General features: G+C 52.7%; 1 protein-coding gene across 4 annotated transcripts in view; it reads right to left on the minus strand.

Annotated features, from left to right (window-relative positions):
- AGO2 (argonaute RISC catalytic component 2) overlaps positions 1–20,630 on the minus strand; it is a 109,349-nt gene that overhangs the window by 59,929 nt on the left and 28,790 nt on the right. Inside the window, exon 2 of one of the 4 annotated variants that reach the window (XM_027598840.2) lies at positions 9,375–9,494. The exons of 2 other annotated variants lie outside the window; for them this stretch is intronic. The gene's annotated coding sequence lies outside the window, so the exon portion shown is untranslated. Of the gene's footprint in view, positions 1–9,374; positions 9,495–16,052; positions 16,074–20,630 lie in introns of those variants that run through there. One more of the 4 variants, XM_027598849.2, reaches the window with a different exon arrangement.

The following is a 20,630-nucleotide window of genomic DNA, read 5'->3' on the forward strand; positions in this document are numbered from 1 at the left end:
AAGAAGTCAGGAAGGAAGATGTTCGCAACCTCAAGAGTCAAGAAACCCGAGCCTTCCCAACACCAGCGCTCACACAGGCACCTTGCCACACCCCGCCCTGAGCACCACTTCCTACATCCCAGCCCCCATTCCAGGGGCTTCAGACAGCTGTGCTCAGGTCAACACGAGCACTCGACTATCCGTGCAATCTCTCCTGCCCTTGGAAACCACAACTCACCCCCTCCTCTGCAACAGACCAATACATTTCCACAAAGGAGGTGCCTCAACATCAAGCCAATTCTTGATTTAAAAATGCACTGTAGTGACTCATTGGTTGTACGTGCGCTACGTACACTTGCTGTTCTTTCTTTGCATATGAGAGACTGGGAAGATGGGACAGTGTGAATTCTCAGAAGAGGGGACAAGACCTAAGGGGTACGAGTCACATGTAACAAAAGGGGCCAAAAACACCAAGGTGGTGGCCCTCCCGCATTCCTAGTTAAGTCATTAATTTAAGCAAGGAATGTATTCCCCCCGCCCCAGACAGTAGAAAGAAACTTCATCCCAACTCAAATTTTCACTAATTCTAATAAAGTTCAAACTGTGGCTTAGAAAAAAAAAAATTAAATATTTTTCCAGTAACAGAATACTCTTAGTTTTTGCTCACATCTTTTTTTTTTTTAAATCCTCATTAAAAAAAAAAAAAAAAAACCCATGTACTTCAATCCCTACTGACATTTACTGGAAACAAAAGTATGCTACTAAAAATAATTTAAGCTGTTTTTACTGCATTTCTGACCTAGAAAAACTCAGAGTCCTTCAGTTACTTTTTGTTTTGTTTTCTTTGTATGAGAAAACGAACATGTTTTAAAGGTTATGAATCTCACTGAGTTGTACCATCTGGAAGTCTTCAGGTCTGTCTCACTAAGCTGTTATGACCGGAGATGCCATATTTACAGACTCACACACAACACACCACCCCTACAATGAGCACACTCGTGTGCCCCTTACGTGCTGGGTCACATCCAGGACCAAGCATACAAAAATAAATAGTGCTCTCAGGCAGCTCATGTGTCTCCTCCCAGAACACTGTCTGAGTGCACGTCATCAAATGGATTAGGCGTGTTTACTCCCTGTAAGCGCAGGTCACACACTGCAGATCCAGACCATACCCAGGAGTGGACTCCACAGCCCGCTAGCACGTGGTCCCTGCTCTCAGGCAGAAGCCTAACCAGCAAGAGGAATCTTGCCAATACAGAAACACAGTTGAACCACAGAAGTTACAACTGTGCCCCAGGAAATGTCCAGCCACAGAGACACAGTCCATTTCAGGAACCGGAGCACTATCCACACTGAAGAAGGGCTTTCCAGTTTACAAAGTGCTTTTCACAGTTTCTTAACCGTGCATCACAGCTACGGAGCCAAGGTGCTGCCTCTGAAAAGTGAAGCCGTCCAAGGCTCAGACAGGAGCAGAGAGCTGGGGTGCCCATTTCTGAACCAAGGCTTCATCAGCTGCCATCCGTCCCCAGCTAGATTCGGATGAGTTTACCTTCCTAAAATCCAACCACTGGCACAGACACACCTGCGGCCCATTTCTCTGGTTGGGCCTATTTCTCCTGTCTCCATGATACCTATCACTTCCAGAATATTTGCCATGGGAAACAAGGGAAACTGTCCACAGCTTGCGTTACCAACCTGTATTAATAAAAGCAATGGGAAAACACAATGGTAAACATATTCATGAAATATGTGACTTCACAAGATATTTCTTCCTTGCTTCTGGCTTTTAACAATGAAAATACTGACAACTCGTGGGAAGGTGTGTGGAATATACAATCACAAGTTAAAGCTCTAATAGTTTTCCGAGCTGAGCCGGGAGAGTTCCCAGCAGTTTTATGCCCTCAGGAAGGAAAGTCTCCTACCAAAGAGGATAGACTCCCGCCCAGCCTCAGTCCTCGGAGAGATCCTGGATTCATTTTTATACTTCACAGGGAGTCAGTCCCAGGTATAAACTGCCAAGACAAGCAGGACTCACGAACCAAGCACCGGAGAGGACCCAGCACAGGCCAAGGTGCACACAAGAGCAGGTGCGCATGAGAAAGGGACAGAGTGGTGTGCAGGCGACGGCCACTTTCCTGGGACTGTTAGCTCCTGGCCCCAACAGGTGGATAATGTTCTGAGATGAAAACCAAATGCTGAACAGCCCACACACCTTCATCACGGTTAACACAGATGACTCGGAAAATTAATTCCAGTATCGCCCAGAGAGCAAGTCTCCATGAGGTCCGTTTCCCCTGACCCGTGCTGCAGGAGGAGTCTGATGCAGATGTGCAGGGGAGGAACAGGGGTAGGCAGGGAGGGCTCCGCACCCCGAGCCACCGCCCACCGGGCAGGGTGCTTGGCAAGCCTGTGCTGCGGAGATGGGGGGCGGTTCTCAACTCAGCCTCCTCCACCATGGGCGCTGTGAACATCTGCTGGATAAGTGACAGCCCAAGAGGAGGAGGATCTGGGAAGACTTCACCAGAGAGACGCCCCTGAGCTGCTCAGCGGGGACCTCGCAGCTCAGTGGGGAACCCTGCCCCAAAGCCCTACCCCATGGGAAGACCCCAGCTCCTCTCCAGCTGTGGCCATGCCAGCCAGCCCGAGGCAGGCCAAGCAATCCTCCCCACCTTTCAGGTGCTCCTACCTTCTCCAGCCTTCCCGGAGACATGCAGCTTCCCTCTGCTTGTGAAAACCATGCCTGACGCCCAGGACTGCACCTGCCGCCGCCCCCGCCCCAGGCCGCGCGCAGCCACCTCTCCCCGCCTGGCCACAGAGCACACAGTTCTGTTGGGAAGGCGTTTCCTGGGGTGTCTGTGCTGGTCCTACCGCTGCCCTGGGCGGGGGGGGGGGGAATCCTTGGGAATGGGAAGGCCACCCCTCCTTTCTCATCCAGGAACACAGCTGGGGGAGGGAAACGGCGGGTCCAAGGCCTGCACAGCCCCCTGAGCCCCCCACCGACGCACCGGTGAGTCGGCACCAACCGGGCGAGTCCCGAGGGCAGGGCAGCCCGAGCCTCTAACCCAGTGTCAGGTGACGTAGGCGATGAGTGTTTGCGGAACTGCCGCTGCTGACTCGGCACACGTGCTTAAAAATTCCATTTTTAGAGCCACATCTCAATCAGTGAAAGGGAAACGTAGTGAATGAGTAATCGACTTCCTGTATGAGTAACTGGGTCACAGCAACCAGGAAGTTTCGGTGTTTTTCTTACAGACGCCATGGAAAGCGAGCCTGTCACTGCTTCTGAGCGAGTGTTCTGAGGGATGCCGCTGGTCCGCCTCAAGAAATCCACCCCTCGGGGTGTGGACTGTCACCAACTTTTCCGAGGAGGGTCCCAGACCAGGCTGTGTGACACGTGCCCCGTGCATGATCTCCTGGCAGCCCCCTTGCCAGGGTGGGACCCTCGTCCCAGCCCTCCCCCTAAGTAAGGGATGGGCACACAGGACAAGAACCTGGGGTGACCAGAGAAGAAGGGAAGGCTTGCGGAGGTTCTCCCGTGGGTGGGCGCCCCGGGCAGGGGGGCGGGAGGTGCTGCAGCAGTTCACTGCCCATCGACACAGTCCTGTGTGATGACAAAGTGCCAACGGTGACCCTGCTAAGAACCATCTCTCAGGGCTTTTGCTTCCCTCCAACTTACTCCCTCCAGCGTGGCAGAGGACTACAGACTCTAACCCTGGCTGTAAAGACAGGCAAGCCGGCACAGAGACCCTGTGGCCCCCGGGTCTCAGGTGGGTCCCCAGGGAGCAGTTTGAACAACGCTGGGAAGTTCCCTGCCTTCGGCCACCGAAATGCTCCCAGCAGGTAGGCCTAAGTCCAGGAAGTGCCGAGGAGGGCAGCAGGCTCCGGGTTCACAGCCCACCACGGAAGCTGCTGGGGCAGCACCTCCTGGCACCCAACAGACGCAGGGGAATGGCCAGCAGGGCACAACTGGCCGTGCTGCAGGTGGGCCAGGCCGGGGCACGGCCTACTGGGGAGATCTCATGGTTTCAGTACAAACCAGTTTCAGGCCCATGTGAGAGGGTTGTCCTAACCCTACAGAGAAGCCCGCAGTTCAGGCTTAAACCTACAGCTTAAACCCACGCAATCACCTTTCCTCTCTCCCACCTGGAACTGGGAGGTCACAGAACCAAGGATCCAAGGTGATATTCTGACCCGTTCACTATGGGGACGAACGCTGCGAGAGCAGAGCACAGTTTCCCGGGGGAGACGGTGTGAGGGGCATGGAGAAGAAGTGAAGGCTTGCGGAGGTTCTCCCGTGGGTGGGCGCCCACGGCTACACCAGCCGCCGGCCCCACGACGGAAGGCAGCCTCACACACAGCAGAGCCCCTCCAAGAGGAGGGAGGCGGCTCCCTTCCAGAAATCTCACACGCGTGTTACCTCGTTCAGGACGTACCAGATACTTGGGAGCCTGTGGGTAGGGGCCACCGGGCATGCCCCACTCCTCACCGGCCTTCTCCACTTAACTACAGATCACGGAGCACTTGCTAAAGGGGCCCCTGTGGGTGACAGCCCGCTGAGCGAACGGGTCTGGCTTCCCTGTCTGTAACGATGGACGCTGTGATTGCTTTCATATAGCGTAGATTTTTCTCTGATATCAAAATACACACTTATTACAGAAAATACAGAAAAATACAAAGAAAATAAAAGTTGCCTGAAATGCCATCAGAGATAATCCCTGTTAAAACGTCAGTCTTCTACATACACACATAACACACAATGTGTGCAACTATGCAGATTTATCCCTGGCTGCTTTCATTTAACATTCTATTATGCAATTCTCCACAACGAATCTTTAATGACCACATTCCTCACTGAGCCATCTCCTGCTGATGCATTTCAGTGGTTTCCAAATTTTCACTTTAAAAATTAAATGCTGTGCTGAAGACCCACGTAGGAACATCTCTACCTACATCCGTGGAGAGGAAGCAGGGGGCCAGCCAGAGGGCTCAGCGCGCGGGGGACCACCCGCCACAGCACCGGCCCTGGGGCTCCCACGGCCGCCCACCATCTCTGCCCTCTCCCTGGTGCTCCTTGCCCACCCTTCCACCCGCACACTGAAAACACAGCCGTCCAGACCCATCTTCACCCCTCGCTGGCTTGGGCTCCAGGCTCCCAGCCTCTAGAACAATGGACTTGCTGACCAATTAATCTCCTAAATCCGACCCTAGGCTGCAGGCAGTGCCCAGGCCATGCACGGCTCCGGCCCCCAGGGAGCGCAGGGTCTGAGAGAGAGAGAGGCAGGTGTGCACAAACGGGAACAGGACTGGGGGCCTGAGTCCAGATTCTGGGCCTCAAAATCTACAGGACCAGCGCCTTCTGTGCCCCCCAGTGCTGCTGCCGAGCCCTGCCCTGCCCTGCCCACCCGCCACAGTTCACCATCTCTGCCCTCCCAGCTACCCTGCCCAACAAGTCAGAGGCCTCCTGGCCATGGGCACACCATCATTTCAAGGCTCAGCTTGGGACCTGTGTTTACTGATGCCCCACACAGCACACCAGGCCTTGGGGTGTCCTGGGCTCCATCAACCACCGTGCTTTGTTTCAGTCACTTCCTGGTGTCCAGGCGACCACACGATGAGTGCCCTTCCAGGACACATCTCTGTTGGCCTCAGCACCCAGCCAGGAGCCATCCAAGTGTCCACCGAAAGAACCCAGGAGACGCGCGTGTGGGAGGCCAGGCCCGACAGGAATGAGGTACTGCTCCCCACTTCTCAGCTCGCCACTTCTCAGCTCCACTGCTTTCCCTAGTCCTTTACACCAGCACTCTGTGATTTTTCTCTCTCAGGGATGTCCTGGCTTCCTCAAGAGACACGTGAGCTCCAAGGCCCATCTCTGCCTCAGGATGAAGCCACACACACCAGGCGTGGCGGGCAAATTCAGAACCCACGGCGCTGCCACCAGGCAGCACGCACCTGCTTCCCTGTCCTGCCTGCCCGTCTACCGTGGCCTACATCCAGGCAGCTGGTCTGGCTTCCTGAGGTACAAGTCCCGCCACCAGGTGTCCCCAGGACCAGTCCTGACCAGACCGAGCACCCTGGGCCAGCGCCCTGATGGTGAGACACCCTGCCCACCATCTAAGGACCAGAGAAGCCCAGCCCTTCGGAGGGAGGACCAAGGGGAGCATGCACCCCGGAGCCGGGAGGTCTCAGCCCAGGATCCACACAGCCAACTCGGAGGGTCTGTGAACTCGGACTGAGCTCTAAGTGAAATGTAGCGGTCCTTTCCACTATGAGCAAGGACAACCAACCACATCAGTATGTACCTATGACACAGGAAAAACACAAGGACTCCCCTGTCACACGGCAGCTGTTAACAGGTACCGCAAAGTGGGTTTAAACTCACTGCTACTTGGGGGCACCTGGGTGGCTCAGCTGGTTGAGCATCCGACTCTTGGTTTCAGCTCAGGGCATGATGTGAGAGTCATGGGGTCGAGCCCAGAGACAGGCTCTGCACTCTACTTGGAGTCGGCCTGGGGTTTCTCCATCCCCCCCCCCCCCCAGTTCGTGTGCACTCTCTCACCCTCTCCCTCTCTCTCTCTCTCTCAAATAAATAAAAAATCTTTAAGCTCACTGCTACTTCAAAATCAAACGTGGTAACATTTGTTTTGTTATTTTAAGTGTATTTCAACATGACCGGCTTTCCTCATTATCCTGTGTTTTGTTCTGTGCCTTGAAAAACGTTATTCTGGAAAGGGATCCACCCATAACCTTCACGAGACTGACAAAGGGGTTCATGACTCCAACTGCGTGAGAACTGCCTGCTCTAAGGAGACGGGGTGGCCTCATCTCTGAGCAGAGAAGACAGTGTCTCAGTTCCCAATAACGTCACAAAACCTCCCCGGTTTGTGGCGGTGTGGAGGGTGGGCGGTGTGCCGGTCCTCGGACAGGGAGGGCCCTGCACACAACACCACGCCCTGCAGGCCCGAGAACTGGGATTTCCGTCTCCGTGGCTGCCCCACAAGTGCCTGTCCGTGATGTGATGTGAGCTCATGATTTACCGGCTGCCATGACAACCGGTCTCCAGGCTCATCACACAGGCCGCCTACCAGGCAGGGGCTCGGCGTTGGGAATCAGAAATCTGACATCCTGCTAAGGCCTGACAGCATGGCCTTGCGTTTAAAGCATGAGGCCAATCTGTGTCCCAAGACCCAACCTGGACGTGGTCTCAGGACCTCACCACTCTGTCTATTCACCTAGAAGTAAATCGGGGGAAGAAGTGAGCAGTCGCAAGTTATCTGGCGACCGGCAGAGAAAGCCCGCAGCAGACAAGCAAGCATAATTGTTCAGAGAAGCTCTTGATTTCTGCTATTTTCTAAATACTGAAGCACATGGAACTGAATTCTTAAAAAACCTGCGGAACCCGTAAGGCCTGGACGCCGGCGGGCAGATGCGGGCTCACCGCGGCCTCGGCCCACCCCCACACGCCCAGCCTCCTCCTGCCACCCAGCCGCCCGTCTGCCTCACAACCAGGACAAACGCAAATGTCTCGGCGCCTGCTTACACCATCAGGCCAAGATCAACACCCGTGGCCACTGATGACACATAATAAATAGTAGCAGAATTTGGGGCCAGAAGTCACCTTGGAAACCGATGGGAGAGAATAACTCACCCTTTCCCCCAAAACCTGCTCTGAGTCACGGACTGTGAGCCTGGCTCCAGGCGGGTCTGGGGGCTCTGCCTGGGGGAGGGCGGAGAGAGAGCGCACAGAGAGGGGAGCGTGGGACTTTCCCCACCCCCGCCAGTGTTCCTTTCACGCCATCTCACCGGAGCCCAGAATCTTCCAAAACAAAAAGACCTACCTGCGTGACTCCTCACCCCTGGGTGACTTAAATGTTCCTCAAGAAAAATCTAGCTCACAGAGTCATTAAATAAACGCAGTCTGGCTCTCAGTGACTGGCAAGTGAAGCACGTTCCAGGCTCTGTATTGACTGACTGTGGGGCTGGCACAGGGCATCCCTCCAGGAAGGAAGCCCAGCCCACCAGCACCCGCATCTCAGCGGGACCAGGATATTCAAAGATTTGCCATCAAACACCATGAAGCTATTGTCAAGCTCCTTCCAGAACCTCGAAGTGAGCATTAGTATTCAATGTCATGTATCCTCCAGTTTCCTTTTAGAACTCTGTTTTCATTATATTGGGTATCAGCCAGAAACTATGACAAAACTAAAACAAAAGAAAGTGACAAAAATAGCTCAGCCCTGCCATGCCACAATGGGGGCCAAGCCCGGCATCAGCTCCTTTGGGGCTGAGTGACTGGTCAGGACCCCCAGCCAGGCAGTGGCCGAGCGGGACCACCACCCAGGTCCGTGTGTCTCCTGTATCTTTGCTTTCACCATGGGCTAAAAGAGGACAGGTTCTGACCGCTCCCCGGGGCACAGACCAGAAAGCAGATGCCGTCCGACCAGCACTCTCCTGCTACAACCAGGACATATGGCTGCCACTTGGCGAATCCACCTGTTGCCTATACAGGCCGGTCTCGCCTATGGCCACCCAAGCCAACGGAACTACAATAACACAATCACAGCAGCCTTTCTGGTGAACTGAATGGATGCATTCTCAGAATGAAGCGCTAAGAATGCAGACAGAAACATCTGCTCCTGTCAGCTGGAGATAAAACAACTACACGCTCTCTGCAAAACTGCAGTGTTAGACCCGGGCGACCGACGAGCCAACTGTGAGGGGAAGAAACAGACACCCCAAACCAAACCTCGCCCGAGTTCCCAGAGAGATGGGTTTTTGTCTGGTCAAATGCCAAAGCAGGGGGCTTCTGCTCCCACATCCAGTGCAGGCACACGGCCGAGAAGAGCCCAGCTGGGACGCAGTCCGTAACTGCCAGCGCTCAGCCCCAGCCCCAACCTCCGCAAGCCCACCTCCCCCACTTGGGAGCTCCCCAAGCTCGCAAGGGCACACCGAAAGTAAAATGGGACACGAGGGGGGACCCAGCGGTGGACCGAGGCTAGCAGGTGTACATAATCACTGCCTAGGAGGAACTCCATTCTCAGCACACTGGATCCAGGCATCTGTGCTCAGGACGCAGGTGGCCCCGCCAGGGAGCTTCATCGGGACACTGAATGTGAGCCCAGAGGGCAGGGGGCTCAGGAAACACTCCACAGCTGATGCAGACCATCAGGAGTCCCTTTCTCCAGCATGAGGATGTGCCCACACCCGAGGGAGGCACTCACTTCCGCCCCTCACCCTTGGCAGGTTTGCTCCGCACCTCCCACTATGAGGATGAGGAGAGACAGAAGAACCCAGACAAAACCCTAGGTAGGCTCCCAGGACAAGGTGGGGGAAGGACAGTCCTGCACGGAAAGAAGCCAACCATGGAGTCAAAGAGCTGTTCTCTTGAAATGTGTCACCTTCATGCAGGCCACAGTTCCTGTAAGTCTTTTCTTTTCTTCCTCTCTTGGTAAAAAAAACTCTCTGGGAAATTCCAATCTGTCACAGCCTGGTTCTTGGCAACACCCAAAGAAATGGCCCTGGGAGGCAACGGGGAAGAGAGAGAAGCCAGTCACTCCGGGGGGGCAGCGGTGAGGGGGCGAGGGGCTGGGCGAAGCAGGTGCTCCCAGGTGAGGGTGCGGTCCTGGCAGGCGCCCAAGGCGGGGAGGGGAGGGGTGCGTGGGGGAGGCAAGCCAAGTCAGCAGGAAGATTGCTACTAAACTGCCTCACTCAACTTTTGTGCTTGAATGAGTAATACTCCAAAAATATTTTAACCTCATTTTAGTGAGCAATATAGCATGCATAAGAATATATGACACATATGTACAGTTTAGGATTAATTATAAAACAAACATCCAACTACCCTCATGCCAGTGACTAACAAGATTATTCTTTATCTTCATTGCAAATTCAAAGTAACTTCACCCACAAAGAATTTTTAAATAGGCTTTTGTGAACCTCCAACCATCATTTAAAACACTATTTCTTTGAGAAATGGTTCCCCAAAGTCACCCCTGTGATCTGCAAAAAGAAAAATTTCCCATAAAAATTGTTGTAATAAACTTTCCCCCATGTCAAAGATATCCCCTCTGACCTAACCCCATCTGTCTTTAGTGAACAATATTACAAATACTGTAATAAAAATAAGGAGGAATTAAAGAAATACTTATAAAACATAAATTATCTCCCACCGAAACGTCCCCCAAACGGCTGGTGTGAGCCCCACCCGCGGCTGTCCTGCTCTGTGGACCAATGGTTCTTTGACGCACTTGTCAGAAAAGTTAGCCACGCACTTTACAAAAGCTCGGTGAATACACGAGACTATCTATCCTATGGCGCCTTTCCCTCTCCACGGCACTTACCAGTTTTGACTTCCGATTTATTTTGTGATTTATTTTGTGATTCTCTGACTAGTAATTGCCTCTCCCACTAGAATGTAAGCATCACCAGGGCAGGGATTACGTCTGGTTTTGTACAACCGTTGAATGAATGAATGAACTGATGAATAAAAGAATACCTCAGTGCCACACTCACTCTCCGTAGAAACGACTTGTAACTCAATGCCAAGCGTTTTATGGCAAAAACATGAAGCATTTACGCAGACTATTATTCCATCTTCTGCAAGCTGTCTCCACCATTTCGACTCAAGAAGCTGCATTTATCAAGCGCCTACCACACTCGGGGTGCACTCCAGACACCTCCTCACCCATCCTTGCATCCACCCTCCTGGGCGCGAACTGCCTTCGCTTCACAGACAGGAACCAGGGTTCCCTGGAGGGTGACTCGGTGCCAGGCCAGCGGACCGCAAAGACTGTGGCCGGCCGAGCCCTCTGCCAACATGGCCCATGGAATCAACCAACCTCCCTCACAGAAGAGTTCTTAGGACATCTCTCATACTTCAGGAACGTCTTTTTCCCCAAAGAACCTAAATCCTTCTTTTTATCACCCCAAACGTACAAGAATCTAACCTATCACCTTTCTGTTCCCATCCCTCTTAAGCAGAAAGTTCAGAATTTTGTACTCTTTGACAGTAACGAATCCATCCTAGTTACCAAGGACGTCTCTCAACACCAACAGAAAATGTGTAACTACCCTTTCCAGTGCGTGTATTAGTTTAAGCTCTCCCACGAGACCTTAGGAAGAAATGGGACTCCTGGTGCACCATGCACGCTGCAGAAGCCTCCACGTGCACCTTCTTGTCTACTCCTCACCGCGGGTCAGGCACGAGGGACCCCCAGTTTACAGAGGAGACACCGGGGAGGCTACTGACAGGCACAGCTGGGCTCGGTGCAGGTCCTGTTGCTAGCAGAGCATGTGAGCTCTGCGGCCAGGCCAAGTCGGCCTCAAGTCCTTTGGAGATAGTGGGTATATTGAAATCAAATGAATTTTTTAAAAGAGGTGGGTGACCTAACAGTGCATAATAACGTAGGTCCCCCAAATTCGTTCAATTAGCCCTCGGCACCACGTAACTGAGGTCTGTGTGCCCGGCCCCATACGAAGCATTTCATACACACCAACTCTGTCTGATTCCACTCGTGCAGCATTTCCTGAGTGCCTACTGCGTCCCTGTCCTCAAGGCGCTCAGCTCCGAAGACGACAGGCAGAGAACCACGAGAGACAGCAGGAGCAGCCGTGAGGACAGTGCAGGTGGGCTGAGACAGCATTTCAGTCGTGGGATGAGAGAGAAGGAAAGCCGGCACAGCTCTCTGAATATCTGAGGGGAAAGTTAAGGTGCGCTCCCTCACATCTTATTACAAAACAAATTCCAAACGGATACAAACTGTAATAGCTAACGTTTCTAAGTGAAACAAAGACAACCAAAGAAATACTTCAAAATTTAATAACGTATCATTTGGGAGTCAGAATGCTCTCTTTCTTGGAGCCAAAATGCAGGGGTCACAAAAGATGAGTCTGACTACATAAGATTTTTAAAGCTTCTCTGATTGCTCAACAAATTCATAAAATTTTGTGACAATAAATTCACAAACCTGAAAATGTAAACCTGAATAAACAGAGTTTATATAAATTACTAAAGATTTGGGGCACCTGGGGGGCTCAGTCGGTTAAGCGTCTGCCTTCGGCTCAGGTCATGATCTCAGGGTCCTGGGATCGAGTCCCACATCCGGCTCCCTGCTCCGTGGGGAGTCTGCTTCTCCCTCTCCCTCTGCCTGCCGTTCCCCCTGCTTGTGGGCCCGCTCTCGCTCTGTGAAATGAATAAATAAAATCTCTAAAAAAAAAAAAAAAAAAGGTAAAATAAATTACTAAGGATTTAAAACTCCCACAGGAAAATGGGCATCGAATATGGCTGGGGCTGATAGTATGTGTAGGAAATACTAGTAGCCAACAAAGAGAAAACATCTCCAGCCCTCTGTCGAAAAAATGTGAATTAAAATTGTAAATATTTTTTTGCCTGACACTTACAAGAGCTTGGAAAAAATGATCACTCTCATTTAAGCTTGATGGTATTGAAGAAATCTTTTTTGAAGATTGCTATTGAAGAAAGCTATTTCAGAAATCTTTTAAAATCATGTGCCCTTTGACGGAGTAACTCAAGGTGTAGGCCTTTATCCTAAAACACGCAGACACCTATCCACAGAGCATTCATCCTCTGTAACAGAAGACAGAGGGTGGTATGAATGTTTACCTGTGGAAAGCCTACTGCACTAATTTACCGACACCGCACCTCTACACCATCACATGGGAAGATACCCTGTCTGGCTTAAGTGCGAGGAAGCTCCAAAACGGTGTCTGGTGCAACCCCATTTGTCCCATATTTGCACACGCACATTTGGTGTCAGAAGGGGAAATTTACAGAAGCCTCCTAAAACTAAATATCCACAGGAATTATTTCCAAGTGCTCACATTACAACTGATCTTCCTACTCTTCTTGATGCCTCTATTTTTTTTAAGTGGGCACATTATATTTATCATTAGAAAAAATAATAATAAAGCTACCTTTTAAAAACTGACAAAAGCAACTACGAACAAAATCTGGGAGCGGATAAATGGGTGTTTACTATTCTATTTTTCTCTGTTCGATATTTTCCAAAGTTAAATAAAAACTAAGAGGTAAACATAGTCAGTACCTCACTTAACAGACATCCAGAGAGATTTTAAAAACTTGCCCAATTCAAGATTTGAGGCAGGTCTGTTATGATTCCCATGTATACGTGAAGCCCCAGAGACGCAAACAGGTGGAGTGGCGGGCGCCCGGCTGGGCAGAGACGCTCCATCGTCGGTAAGATGGGCAGCCATGTGCCACCTGCCAGTGCCGCCAAGTGCAGCATCTGACCCCGGCCCCACACTGCAGCCACGAGGCCCTGTCCCAAGGAACCCCTTGGTGCCTGCCAGTCCCTGGGACTTGCCCAAAGGCACCCCACAGGGCAGGGTATAAACCCACACATCCTTGTCCCAAAACTCCTCATGCTCTTCTTCCTGACTGCAAGCTAGCAGGTTACTTCAAGTACAAGACTAAAGCCATGATTTGGATTTTCTATCCCAGATAAAGGGAACCCATACTGAAAGTGCATAAAAGAAAAAAACCTCAGAAGACCTATTTCCACTCATTTATAAATGTGCCCCACGGCCCTACCTCAGCAGGGACCCCACTACTTTGCACAGCTGTCTGACTCGGGATGGGGGGGAAATCCCCTGTCTCCCTCCCTTCACTTACATGTTTCAGTTTCTGAGGCGGCCAGAAACCGCCTCATTTACCTACACCCTTTCCAGCAGCATGCACGCGCCAAGGGTCTCGGTGCCGAGCACACACTGCCATTCCCCCCGAGGCTGCACCATTAATCCTGGGGAGTGTGGCACTGGTACTCAGGCAGGGTGGGGCCGGCCCAAGCAGCCCCCCAATCCAGCTACAGCCTTGACCACCAAATGCAGGTAGCCACCGGCATTTTATTTATTATTATTTTTTAATGGAAAAGAAAACAGAATGCAGTGTCGCCTCAGGGCAAGCACCTTCCGTGAACATGCACGGGTGCCACGGCTTTTCCTCCCTGCTCTCCTGGCAAGCAAGGCATGGCCACCGAGTGGCTTCCGGGGCCAGGGCTCCTCTTTCCACGGGGGCTCACTCCTGACTTCAAGCCTTAACATGGGTAATGGCCTCAGAGTAAGCATCCGGGTATCTCTAGCGAACGCATATCCACCGAAACCAGATCCATCAGTATTAGCTCGTGAGGCCCGGTGAATTTTGAGAGAACAGGAATCAAGAAGAAAAAAATGATATCTAAAAATTAAAAACCGCAACTTCAGTCTTGTCCCATGGGGCTACTGAGTGAAGTCTTAAGTTTTGCCAGTCTTGAAAAGAATAAACATCTACTTTTACCAGCAAGGTATCTCCCCGTCATCTGCTAACACACAATGTCATCTGCCCATCTGGGGAACTGACAGGTGACAATGGGCGCCCAGGCTGCAGGGCGCCTGTCCACCATCGAGTGAGTAATTCCATGTGGTCCAACACAGAAGGAAAAGGAGGAACGAGACCAGACAGCACGAAGGGCTGAGGGCCCCACAAAGCAGCTCAGCCGCTCAATAAGGCAACACGGGCAGAAAAGGGACATACACAAGAGTTCCCACAAGCCTTATGGAGGACAGAGTCAGGGGCTTTGTCAGACATTTTGAAACCATCACACCCAAAAGAAGTATCTTAGACCAAGGCAGCAGGACTCGGCAGGATCCGCTGGTTTAGGTTCAGTTACTTGAGGCGTGACATCACAAAGCAGCTCCTTCTGATCCACCGCCAAACCTAGAAGACCAAACCCGGCTTAAATCCTGACCTGCCGTGATGTTACATTTCTTCCTGTTCAGCCCCATCACTTCCACAGAACCTTATCCAGGACAATCCCCTGCCCTTCCCCATTCCCTGCCAGGCCTGACGGCTCCTCAGGAGAACACCTCCATCTCCCCATTCAAATGAGCCCACTAGGTGGCAGGACCCCCAGCGACCCTGGGCTCTCTGCGCACGGGTCACCCTGCACGCTGCAGCAAGCCCCCAACTCAGCTTCCACCTGCTCTCTCCCTCCCCAACCCGCCCTGCTCCTCTCTGTAACCTGCCCCTCCCTTCCTCCCCTAAAAACCAGAGCCACCGCGGACGTCATCTCTCCTGGAAACCCCGCAGGGCCCAGAGCCAACCGGAGCACCTGCCACCTTCTGGCGGGACAATCCTTCCCATGTGGCGGTTCACAAGACCCACCTCACTGCCTATTTCTCTGGCTCTGTGCTCTTGTTCAGTCCGTTCAACCAGAGCAACATGATAATAACACGCCACGTTCTCCAACCCACCCCCTCCTCTGTAACACCTCTATCACACATGTAGCTGCTGACACCAGAGTCCACAGGACCTTGGACTTCAGGGGTTTGCGGCCGAGCTGCAGGTCTTCCCACGGAACCGAGGCTGAGCTGTGGTGCCCGCCCTGTGAAGCTGGGTGGTCAGCTATGGGCTGCGCCTCTGCCACGAGAACCTGTGGTGAGGGGGCCCCCCATTCACAGGGATGTGCATTCACACCGCCTGTAAGGTACAGGCAGCCCTCTAGCTGAGAGCGTTCACACAGACCTAACAGTGGCCCAGCCAAACATTCCTTACGCTGTCTGAAAACCAAGACCCTCTCACGGTTTAGACAACAAGAGAAAACCCAGCAGACAAACCTGGCAACTTCGAAGGGACTTCTTGGACCTAATAAAGGTTATCCAATAAAAACCTCCTGAAAACAGCACTCCCACTAAAGCAGTATTAGACAGATTTCTTTTGAGGTCAGAACCAAACGGTGAGGCTTGAAATCACCACTTCAACAGACGTTAGCAAGGGCAGTAACAAAACAAAAAGAAACAACACACCGTGAAACAAGACCGCGAAACCGCCACAGGTAGATGACACGGTCTCCCGTATAAAACTAAAATGAAATTCACAGACAATGGTTAGAACTAAATAGAATTCAACAAGCTTGCTAAAAACAAGACTCTAAAAATCCATTGCATTCCTACACCTGAACAACTACTAATTAGGAAAATTACTTTTACAAAGATGCCATTTACAAACAACAAAAACCACAGGTACGAAGGAGGGGCAAGGGTTGAATCTGCTTGAAAGATACCTCAATTAATTAGTCTTGTGCTCAGTGATCGCCTCTGCCATCTGGCCTCGTGTTAATGAACGTTCTCTGTTCAGACCCCTGCCACACACTGATAAGTCAGCACCACAGGGGGCTTAAAGATCCAAGAAATGTTCGCTTGTTCATAGAAAAAGAAGCCGGAGGGACGCCTGGTGGCTCAGACAGTTAAGCGTCCAGCTCTTGATTTTGGCTCAGGTCATGGTCTCAGGGTCGCAAGACTGAACCCTCCATCGGGCTCTGCAGTAGGGTGGAGGCTGCTTGAGATTCTGTCTCTCTCTCCCTCTCTTAAAAAAAAAAAAAAAAAAAAAAAAAAAAAGGGAAGCCAGATCCTGGGTGGTTACTTCCTACGAGAGTTGAGAAGGTGTGATGTTTAACTCTATTAGTGATATTGCTGAATTAGATAAGGATACTCCCCAGCAACGCCTCCCAATTATTATAATCTAAGTGCCAGGTGCCCAAATGGCACCTCACTTTTTCTGTAATGTTGGCAACACATCTGGCAAGGCAGGGATTTTCACCAATTTGCAGAAGAGACACAGACGGACACAGGTGAAGTGACTTATCTGAGGTCACACAGATCCATGGTGGCAGAGCTAGGACCTGGACTCAGGCACCTCTGATTCCAAAGTCTGGACCCTTCCAGGAGCCATAAGGCCTCCTCTGGCCGCCTGGCTGGATCAGGATGGACTGGAAGGGTAAGGAGCTCGCAGCCGCTGTAACGCGGGATGGCAGAGGGCTGAAAGCGCTCACACAGAATCAGGCTTTCCCATGCACTGTCGGTCAAGAACACCAGGCATCTGATGGACACCAGGCATCTGACGGCTATCCTGAGCCACTCAGCCAGCTATGAGGCTCTGCCTCGTAATGTGATGTAGGACCTAGCTGAGTGTTTTGAAAAGGACAACACAGCAGCGGTTTTAAAGCAGCCCAAACCCTTTGCCATTGAGAGCTGGGGTCCACGTCCCCTCCCCTTGAGTCTGGGCAGGGTAGAAATGGAAATGATGGGGATTTGGGAGGCTGGGTCAGAAGAGGCCATGCAGCTTCCTCCCGCTCCCTGGGAACGTCTGCGTTCCAGATACTTCCTCCTGACACGCTTCCTCGAAGAACTCAGCCCAAGTCACACAGAGAGGCCGCACGGGCACTCTGGCCAACAGTCCCTACTGAAACCAGCCTTGGCGTCAACCCAGCCCGGGTGTCAGACGTGTGGGTGGAGAGGTCTCCAGATGGCCCCAGCCCTGAGCCACCCCCTCCCTCCCTCCCGGCTGAGGCATACTGGAGCAGGGAAGCAGCGTCTCCCGTCTGTGTCCAGTCCACGCTTCTGACCCATAGAGTCCATGAGCACAACAGTTGCTGCTTCAAGCTGCTCAGTCTGGAGGGCTTTTCCCACGGCAACAGGTAACGGAAACAAACACCGAGTTTCTGTGGTGCCACATCAACCAGATCTTCCTGGCCAAAGTGCTGCTCCCTGCAAGGGCCCCCCATTCAGTACAGTTTAGATGTCCAACTGCCACTCAGTCCTGTGACAACAAAGAAGGCCATACGAGCACATCTTAAATACCCATGCTGTCAAGGAAGGAGACCTCTGTCAATCACGTCCTCACCCAAGGAAATGGGGGACACTAACAACAGGCCTGGAAAAGCTGGGTCTCAGGCTGCCAACAGCACACAGCCCAACACAGGGAAGGGACGTCCCGCTGCAAAGCGCCCAGAAGAATCGGGCTTTCGGATGTGCTGCAGGGCTCACAGGGACACCTCTACCTACGGGCAGAAAGAAAACAAAACGAGAAGCTGGTCAGCTGAGCACAGGCGGGCTCCCCAGGGATCCAGGGTTGATGCAATGCTGGCCTGAACCTGGGCCCCACGTGTGACACCAACACCATGCTGCTGATTGCCCCCACACTTTTGTAGAGACCTCCGGCCTCCCGTGACCCCACCAGTAGCCTGTCCAATCCAGGCCAAACGTCCAGCACCTTCTTCCCACACCCTCCCCTCAGCTTCGGACTCAGGGAGGGCTTCACAGCCCCCAGGCCCCCACCTCTGTGAGCTTCTGTCATCCGGAGGAACTATGGTGTCCTTGCCGGGCCCAGCCCCCCACCTGCAGATCGGTGCCTGAAGTCAGGGTCACGGCTCCAGCAATTCCTCCTTCAGTCATAACCCTCCCCTCTCCAGCGGGCTATTCCCGACAGGAGCCCAACACGCTGCACTTACTTCCATTTTAAACAAAATGAGACAAAGACCGAGAAAAGATGTTCTAAGGCATGAGAGACAAAAACACAGATCAGCCATAAAGCAACCCAGATGAGACAGAAGCTGACTGCAAAACTGCCCCAAAACCGAAGTAATACTGCCGAAGTGTGAAAAGAAAGTAACTCTCAACCTGGGAGTGTCCTCTTGGAGAAACTCTACAGAACGAGCACAAAGATGTTCACAGGTAAAAAGTGAACCCCAACAGACTCCAGGAGCAAAACAATCTTTGGCTCCCACTCTGTGCCAACCATCGATCCACTGGTTGTGTTCAGTTGCTTCCTAATTCTTCCCCAGCTCTTCAGGCGGACCGGTGTCCCCCTCACACAGACGGAGCGGCTCCTGCAAGGTCACCACATCACGTGGACAACCCTCCGCCCACCTGTGCCACTGGCAGCCCCTGACGGTAAGCGGGTCGCTCCTTCTCTGTCCAGCGTTGGCTGCATCCAGCTGCTCCTGGTTCCTCCTACCTTCCTGCCTCTTAGTCCTGGACCCTGCTCACTAGCTCTCCCCATCCACCCTCCCGTGCACCATCCACAGCAGGCCTGTGGTGATCTCACCTAGCCAAATGGCTGCCAGCACTCTCCATCTCCTGACCACCACTGGATGCCTCTCCTGTCCCTACACCCCTGGGAACTTCCTGCTGCCCTCCAGCTGAGGTCCAGCAGACACCACAGACTCTACGTGTCCCAGGTCGACTCTTGCCGTCCCTCAGACCTGCTCCCCACGAACGCCCCTGCTCACACCACTGCCTGGCCCTCCCTCTCTCCCAATTCCGACTCGGTCACACTAGGTGGCTCCACCTCCTGTCCTGCCATTCTCTCTGCCCCTCCCCAAACCAGGCAGATCCCCGACTCCTCCAAACCCACCTGACAGAGTCACTAAGACCCTCTCTCTCTCTCTCTCTCTCTCTCTCTCTCTCTCTCTCTTACACACACACCCCGTGTCTTCATCTCAATCATCAGGCCACTGCTCAGGGCCACAACGTTGTCACCCCTGACTTTCCCGCACGTCTAGACCATGTCTAAATCTGCCTGCCTCCACCTTTAAGACAAGTACCACGGACCTAGAATCCATCAGCTTCCCCCTCTCCACTGCGAGTATACCGGTCCGAACCCTCGCTACCTCCCAGGGGATTATTCCGCGAATCCTAACCGGTCCTCTCTCCACGCCCACCCCCACCCCCACCCCCGCGTCTACACAGCAGCCAGGGGCTGGAGGGCAGACTCTGCTCAAACCCACCGGAGGCATCCTGTCTCAGGGGAGGAGTGAGGAGCGGCGGGCTCCAGCCTCCCCGCATCTCCTGCTCTCCCTCTGCCCCCTGCCCCCGCTTCTGCTGGGGCCTTCCTCCCCCAGACGCCCTGCGGCTCGCTAGCTCCCGGGTCTGTGTTCAAGTGGTGCCTTCTCAGAGAGCCCTCCTTGCGCCATCGCCCCCCCCCCCCCCGCCCCCCGCCACCGCCGGCTCTGCCTGTCTCCACGGCCCTGCAGCGGGCGCCCGTTTCCTCCCTGGCCCCCCCCCCGCCCCCGCCCCCGCCCCCGCCCCACCCCACCCCCGTTGGTCAGAGCAGGGTGGCTAGGCCTGAACACCCAGGGAGACTCTCCGGGACTTTGTGCGGCCCAACGACTCCGTCCCTCTGTAGCCAGTGTTTTCTACAATGAACACAGAAGAATCCCCCCTCCTCTTTTTAAAGATTTTATTTATTTATTTGAGAGAGAGAAAGCACCCGCAGGAGCAGAGAAGAGAGGAGGGGCAGAGGGAGAAGGAGGCTTTCTGCTGAGCAGGGAGCCCGATGCGGGGCTCGATCCCAGGACCCTGCGATCATGACCGGAGCCGAAGGCAGACGCTTCACTGGTGGACTGAGCCGCCCAGGTGCCCCGGTCCTTTTTTTTAAAGAGAGTAAGAGAGGTTAAAAAATCAATATTATGAAGGGAAAACTTCGGCTTCTGTTTATATCTTTTTTGTGATAAACACAGATTCTTTTTACACATCAAGATATTCCCGGGCTGGGTACCTGTGGGGTCACGTCTACTACGCTGCCACCAAAAAGGAAAATAAAAATACTTCCTCTCCTCGCAATATATTTAGCAATCAAGCACTTCCGCTGGGACTTGAGTGTAAGAATACTCCCATGTTTATTTGCAATTACAATCCCTCTATTTTGTGAAAAGTAGTGTTATTTTAACGTTAACAAAACAAGGCACACATTCAATAGTAAATATCATGGTGCTATCACCAAAACAAACAAACAAACAAATCCCAGAATGTTCCTTATCCCAAGAAAAGCATCTGAAAAGATTAAGTAACAGAAGCTTTAG

This window comes from Zalophus californianus, chromosome 4, assembly GCF_009762305.2.
Source record: "Zalophus californianus isolate mZalCal1 chromosome 4, mZalCal1.pri.v2, whole genome shotgun sequence".
Taxonomy (NCBI): domain Eukaryota; kingdom Metazoa; phylum Chordata; class Mammalia; order Carnivora; family Otariidae; genus Zalophus; species Zalophus californianus.